Source organism: Lipotes vexillifer, unplaced genomic scaffold (assembly GCF_000442215.2).
Source record: "Lipotes vexillifer unplaced genomic scaffold, Lipotes_vexillifer_v1.1 scaffold230, whole genome shotgun sequence".
Taxonomy (NCBI): domain Eukaryota; kingdom Metazoa; phylum Chordata; class Mammalia; order Artiodactyla; family Lipotidae; genus Lipotes; species Lipotes vexillifer.
Window position 1 is genome coordinate 3,904,473 of NW_006775143.1, and position 7,651 is coordinate 3,912,123.

General features: G+C 48.0%; 1 protein-coding gene across 2 annotated transcripts in view; it reads left to right on the forward strand.

Moving 5' to 3' along the window:
* The first annotated feature begins 548 nt into the window (after window positions 1–548).
* TNC (tenascin C) overlaps window positions 549–7,651 on the forward strand; it is a 95,246-nt gene continuing 88,143 nt past the window's right edge. Inside the window, exon 1 of one of the 2 annotated variants that reach the window (XM_007449726.1) lies at window positions 549–740. The gene's annotated coding sequence lies outside the window, so the exon portion shown is untranslated. The remainder of the gene's footprint in view (window positions 741–7,651) is intronic. The other variant, XM_007449725.1, reaches the window with a different exon arrangement.

Genomic DNA, 7,651 nt, shown 5'->3' on the forward strand with positions numbered 1-7,651 from the left:
CCTTATCTCTCTGCTGGCCCCGAGAAACCCCAAACACCCCAGGCTTTCGAAAGGCTTTATCTCCTCTCTCCAGGAATTCAGCTCAGCCCCTCTGCTCTCTCCGAGGTGCCACTGAGCAGCTGCTGCCCAGCGCCCAGGCAGGCAGCCCCCGGTCTCGTTTCCATGTTCCCAGCCTGCCCGGTGAGAGAGCCAGAGCTGCCGGTTCTCCCTCTCGCTCCCTGGGCTTCTGTCTCACAATTAGAAAAACCAAACCGTTTGCGTTTGCGGAGCAAAGCAAAAATCCCACTTTGCTAACAGCTGCTCCCAGCCAGGGGCAGGAGGCGAGGGGAGAGGGAATTCCTACTTTTGCAATAAATTGTATGCAAATAAGTTCTTTTCCTGGCAGAGAGCAGGGAGTGAGTGCGTCTTTCGTGAGCTAACCCTGTTCCGCTGGGAGGGCTGTTCCTTTAATTCACCAACTGAAAAAGTGGGAAAGGATGTCTGGAGGCGAGGCGTCCCATTACAGAGGAAGGAGCTGGCTATATAAGCCAGCCAAAGCTGGCCGCACTGGCCACAGCCTGCCTACTGTCACAAGCTCTCCCGCGCGCGCAGACACACACCCCCGCCTGTCCTCCACACAAAGACAGCAGGCTCGGGGTGACACTGGGGCAGTGCACCGGGAGCCCCGCTGCTCACATCCAGGTATTTATTCCATGGAGCTGGTTCACTCAAGGATCTAGGTCTTTCCTAACTCCAAAAAGGTAAGTCTGTTTCACCCCATTTCCAAAGATGTGATACGCTGTTTGCATTTCCGGGACCAAATAGGTTGTGGTGTCCTAATTCTAAAACTTTTGCTTTATCTTGGCTGCTGGCAAAATGGGGTATTTGCTGTGATCGGATGCACCTTGACTTGTTTTCTACTTGCCCCCTTCCAGTCTTGTAGATTTCTGTCTGCTTGTTTTAGTTCTATGAATAGTTCCACGTGCAAAGAACTTGTTAGGAAGTTTTTATCTCTGTCCTTCTTTTGAGGGAAAATAAGAATTTACTCTTAACTCCCTACCTGGCTGACTCACCTGTGAATATTTTTGCTTGAGGGTTACGGAAGTAGAGCTTGAAAGTGGAGTTTGCTCGTGGCCTTACTTTGGCGGGGGTTGGGGGAGACTGACAGACGATGGTAGAAGAATGATAAAATTTTACATCTCAACAGCCTTTACCTTACAGTTTACAAAGAGTTGTGTATCCATCCTTGTGTTCCACAATATCCACCTTGTCGTCAGACATGGAAAGGGATGAGGGCTGGGGGACAGAACAGAGAAGGTAACTCCTAGGGCCAGGTGGACAAGTGCAGACTAGGAGACGGGAGTGGTGGACACTGGCTTCTGTTCTGAAGGGCGGGGGGACTCCCCATGGATGCCTCCTGACTCATTGATCCCTGGGCTGGGTACCTGGGCATGTTTGGGGTGCTCAGAGCCAGCAGTATCCTGTATTTTTCTAGAATCACCTCTCCTTCCTCATCTCTCATCGCAGAAAGCCCTGAGAAACAATTGCCCCTAGGGATGGGAAGCACACCTCCCCTGGCCAACGGTGGAAGGAACGCAGGGGTTTCTTGTTCCCAGCCGTGCTGTAAGGGGATTAGGAACTTGGGTTTTGAGGCCAGGGATCCTTTTAGTGTCCCCACCACCACACATGTGACCCTGATGAAAATACGTGACCTCTTCGAGCCTCAGTTTTCACTTCTCTAAAATGGGGACAACAACTTCTGTTGTCATTAGGAGAAAATGAAATATAAAGAGATTGGAAGAGCGAGAGCTCAAGAACTGGAAGTTTGGGTAGTCGCTGTCATTGCCCCAAACTGCTACCCCTTTGGAAGTTAAAAGAGGCACTTAGCCAATCTTGGATTGTTTCTTCTGTATTCCTCAACCCCCATACCCCCGCTCCCTGTCTTTTTAACTCACCAGGTCTGAGGGCATCTCACTATCTGGCAGGTCAGATTCTTGGGTGTATTTTACAAGCTGGAGGTTATGTCAGCACAGGTTGCGAGAAAAGGGAGAAGCCTGGGTTGAATGTAAATGTTTGAGTTTGGGCATTTGCAGATTCTGAAGCTGTCGGCTATAAAGTACCATGCTGCCGGGGGACTCTTTGGAAATGCGTTCCGTCCAGAGGGAGAGCTGGACAGGGAGCCCCATTTGAAGAATGAACGCCTCTTTTTCATGTTTTTGTGGACCCTTTCCCCCTTTTTTATGGAGTTTTCCCATATATGCTTTAGAAATAAAACCTGCTGCCCACACCAGCCAGCTTCCTGCCTCGTCCTGCAGTGTGGCAAGGCCAACTCAGGAGTGGGGAGAGCTTTGTTCGGGGCTATTGAAAGCTGTGAAATGTTTGCTAGCCTTGTGTGCATCCAGCCCTTTGAAGGAGATGGAAGTGAGTGTGCTCTGAACCTGTGCATTGCAGGGAGGTGATGGCATTTGGGGAAAGAAAGTGAATATGAATATTCTCTGATTTGCTCAAACAATGTGAATTGGATAAAGATTGAGAGGGGCGTTGCCAAACTCTACAGTTGTTAAAGATTATTTTTTCCTATGCTTTGCAAAACCTAGCTTCCTTATCTCGTCTCCCACTAACGGCCTCCCCCGCCCAAAGTGACCAACTTTCCAGCCGGCAGCTTTGTCACCCATATAAAGAGGATGACCATCTATAGCTCATAGGGTGCCTGTGACACTCAAGTGAGATAATATGTATATCAGACTTCACACAGAACCTGGCACATAGTAGGAGCTCAATAAATGGAGATTTTCCTTGGTTTTCCTGCTTATCAATTTACTAGGACTTGTCCAAGATTAATGTTCTAAGACAGTAGTTTTCAAAGTTACTTTTAGCTGTAGAAATATCCATTAAATGAAATGGAAATGAATTGGCAAGACCCTAATATATGGCAGGTAAATGTGGGCCCGATTTGATTGAAGCAGGGGCTGGAGGGTCTAAAACTCACCCCACGGCTCTCAGCCTCTGGGACATTTCCCCAGAATCCTGAACACACAAAACACAGTTAAAAATCATGAAGCCAGGTGGTGTGCGTCCAGGCTGCAATTTTGCACTTTGACAAGGATTTGTGCCCCTCTATGTCCAGTGGAAGTCCGAGCAATTTCCCAAGTAGTACGGTAGACAGACATATATGTGGGGAGTTTAAAATGCTTAGCAAAGGATGATTCCTTTAATTAATTGTAATGATAGCAATAGACAAAACATACGGAGAACCCACGCTCTAAATCTCTGTATACCTCATCTTACTAAATATCCACATGTCTCTGAGAAAGGGACCGTACCTATTTGGCAAAGGCTGAAAAGCAGAGAGAATGAGTAACAGAACTCAGAGGGATGGAGCCGGTTTTCAGACCCAGGTCCCCATGACCCCCAAGTCAGGGCCCATATTCCGCCCCGTCCCTTCTGAACGCTGCTGCTTCTTGAACTGCCTTTAGAAGGGAAGAAAACGTTCTTTCTGACTAAATCCGCCCCTCCAGCCAGACTGTGGCCACCCATAAATGCAGCGGTAGCCTGATCATATAACCAGAATGGAATTTGGAAAGGGAATTCAAGCTGTCGGAATGAAAAACGTAGCCCCCTTAATCTTACCCTTTCTAATGCTCACAATGGTCTATGAGCACCTATTCTCTCCTTCCCCCTGGATTTCTACAAATAGCCATGTTTTTCTTATAGGAAAAAATATCCAGCTGGCTTAATACATAAGTTTGAAATGCAGGGAGTAGGGAACAAACATTTAGATGACTCAATACACGCCCCCTCTGTGATGATAAAACACACACACACACACACACACACACACACACACACACACACACTCAAAATAGTTAACGTGGAAGGTTAACTATGTATCACATATGTGATAGGATGGTTTGCCTATGGTTTCTCATCAAATTCTCACTCTCACACTGCAAGTTATAAATTACTAGCCCCATTTTATGGCCAGAGAAATCAAGGCCCAAGGAGGTGAAATGATGCGTCTGAGGATTTCCATAAGAGGGAATTTGGCTATTCCCAAACTTGTGGACCAAAACCCTACTCTTCTTTCCCTTATGCTGCATCGTCTCCTGATGTCAAGCTGGGCGGACCTCTATGGGACCTTGAACGATGTCTTTCGGTGGCTGGCCGAGATGGCAGAGAAGCCCTCAGCTGGCATTGGTGTCTACTGATTTTGCAGAATAGCCCTGCGTATATCACTTTTCATGGTGCTCAGAAAAGGTCAGCTCATGGTGGTAAAATTCTCTGCCTGGAAACAGAAACGTTCAAATTTCAAGCCCCGAGAGAGAGAAGAATGACACTAGAGGCAGCAGTCAGGTCATTACTGCTGAGTTTCATGCCACCCTTGGCCGAGCTTGACAGGTGGGAGCTCTGACTGGGAAAGCAGGGCTGTACCTGTGCCTGCACCCTCTCTGAGAGCCAGGTGAACAGAGCATCTGGTTTTAAAAGAGCTGATTGGGAGATAAATTGAAATCGGTGTGCCCAGCCTTGGGGCAGTGAATCCCAGGATGGCCAGGAAATGGTTGGAAGCTCTGAGCCACAAGTCCCCCTGGGTTATGGTTCTATCACTTCTCACTTTAACATCACAGGGAATCCCCTTGAATTTAATCCCAGGCTAGTACGAACACCTTCGACATGTGGGAAACATTAGATGAAGGCTCCTTTCCAAGAAGGAAACCCCTCCAAACTCCTGCAAACTATAGGCAATAATTCCATCCGAGACAAAGAGCGGGGGCCTTACCTACCATAAGGGGTTCTACACACCCTATGACCATCTTTGCAGAGGAGAAAAGCCTATGCGCCTGCCTGACTCTAACCCTGGTGACCAGACTATTTTTTTCAGTTATGCCCTGAAGCCTTGCTCTGTTTCCTCCTCTGTTGTCTCATTTTTCCCGCCTCTCCTTAACTTTAGCAACAACCTAAGTTCAATACGTCATCACTCCCTTTGACCCTCCATCACGGAAAAAAATTCAAATGCCCACATTGAAAGCAGATTGTGAATGGAAAATCCCTTCCATGTGTATTTTTAGTCTATTTGTGAGTGAAAATGAAAAAAAAACATTTCATGCCAAGTTGTCTCAGATTTTTTTTTTGAAATATCCTGAAATTCACAGGCCCTTAATTATGCAGCCATGGTAACTCAAATAGCTTTGGTCGGTCCTTGAACTTCCCCCATGTCAACAGCCAGAGATATTTCATAAACTCTGCAAGTAGACAGCTTGTTTCAGAATTAACCACTGACCAACTCTTACCCTGGAGGAGGTGAGTTGGCTGCTACTGAATTCTACATGAACGTGTCTAAAACGTTTTTCAGGGAGGGGCTGATGGCAATAACTAATATTTACCGAGCAGTCTACAGGCATTATGCCATTTAATCAGCAACAATCGTTTCCAGCAAGTGTAACTGCCCCTCGAATTCAAACCTAGGGGACCTGGGGCTGGAAAAGTTTAAGTAGCTTCCCCAAGGCCGCTCAGAGGGTGATTGCCGGAGCCAGAACTCAAACCCACTTCCAAGTCCTGAGCAAGTGGTTATAACCGTCACACTCCACACTGAAATTCTGTTCATCTATGACAACAGACGGGGCTGGACAGAGCAGAGCCCAGAGTCAGAGGCGTGTCTTTCAGACCCTCGTGTTATCTTCAGCAGGTGGCCACTGCAGCTCTCTCCAACTTGCTCCTTCAGGGCCCACTTCCTGCAGAAACTGTAATTAAATAAGTAGTGTATGATTTCAAGTGTACTATGTTTCCCCTACTAGGCTGGAAGCTGCAGGAGGGTGAAGCCCTCCTGCCAGCCTGAGACGTCAAGCATGGACGCACACATAAGCAAGTGCTTGCCCTGCAGACGGGCTTACACACCCCTCTGACAGTTCCTGCAGAGGCGCTGTGCTTCCCCCCACTGACCTCTGCACATCATAACTGCGCTGATGATGTACTCCCCTGCCCCACCTGACTGTACGCCATTGAGGCCAAGATCATCAGTGAGGCAGGAACCCTGTGTGCTGGAGCTCATTCTCCCCAGAGGTTAGCTACCTGCTGGCAGGTATCAGGTCCTCAGAAAGGTATTGTTGAAGAAACTCTGCTGTCCTAACGGAAATGAACAATAGCGCAACACCGCTTGGCTTCTGAACTGTGTCCTATGGTGAATGAAGCATTTTCACGTGCCAGATTTTTATTTTTTTGTTTTTTTGCGGTACGCGGGCCTCTCACTGCTGTGGCCTCTCCTGTTGCGGGGCACAGGCTCCGGACGCGCAGGCTCAGCGGCCATGGCTCATGGGCCCAGCCGCTCCGCTGCATGTGGGATCTTCCCGGACCGGGGCACGAACCCGTGTCCCCTGCATCAGCAGGCAGACTCTCAACCACTGCGCCACCAGGGAAGCCCCCCAGATAGTTTTAATAAAGCAGGATTCTAATGACTTTATAAATGTATAAAGTAACTTTTCTGTGCATCACTCTCAGATTTTCCCAGCAACCAAATATTATTTCACAGTTAAGTAAACTGAGGCCACAAAAGGTTGTCACTTGCACAAAGCAGAAAGTGGTGGCATTGGGACTCCTCTCCAGGCACTCCCAGAACTGCCTAATTCCTCCGCTGTGTCATTGGGTATTCAGGTATTATTCCCATTTTCCAGATGAGAAAAGAGGTTAGAGGTAGCAGGCTACTTGCTAGAGGAAAAGTCACATTTTTAAAGGGTGGTTCAGTGGAGAGGGTGATGCTTAATACAAATACGAGAATTGCCAGTGATAGACATTAGGCAAGGGGATACTTTGGAGAGCTTAAATTTAACCACCCAGGGATGTGTTCCGGGTAAAATATTTGGTAGGTAGAAAAAAAGATGGCACATGGAATATTGAGTGCAAGTCAGTATATTTTGGTTGAAAGCTCTATGCCTACGGATGCCACCCAGGGAAGGCCTGGCTAATAGCAGTGCCCTGGGGAACTCTGCTAGGCACTTCATGCAATATGCACACGCGTAACCTCACTGCAGAAGCGACACACCGCAGCCAGCGCAACAGAACCTAGAGCAGCACTGAACTCCCTGCCAGCCGGAGACCCTCAGGAACACTGCATCCAGGGTAGGCACCCAGATACAAAACAACAACAACAACAACAATAATAAAGCCCGTGAGTACAACCAGACGAGGAAGCCATGACTTTCCACCTAGGGACGAGACAGTCCAATAGAGGCAAATACCTAAGCAGCTCCCCCTGCTGGGGAGGTGGCTCATGGTGGGCAGAGACACCTTTAGTGCTGCCCCCAAGCAAGGGGCCTGCTCTCTGAGGCACTTATGCCCTGGGTCCTGGGATGGTCACACAGAGGTAGCTCTATGCGGAGATGTCACAGAAGAATGCTCCAATTTATAGGTAGGGTGTTTAAAAAAAATTCCCTTCAACCCATAGAATGTTGAAACTGAAAGGGCTCATTGGTAACCTCCAAGCCAGGGGCTTGGTGACTAGACTTAAATGGCTCTTCCAAGGTATTAGGGGGCTGCCGTGGAGAGATGGGGAGGCCAAGCACTCAACCTCATTTCAACTAAAGCCCCTCCTCTTTTATCTGTTTTATGCACTGGGCCTCCTCGTGAAATGTCATTTGATGAAAGAGTTCTGCGGCCAAAAAAAAAAAAAAAAAAAAAATTT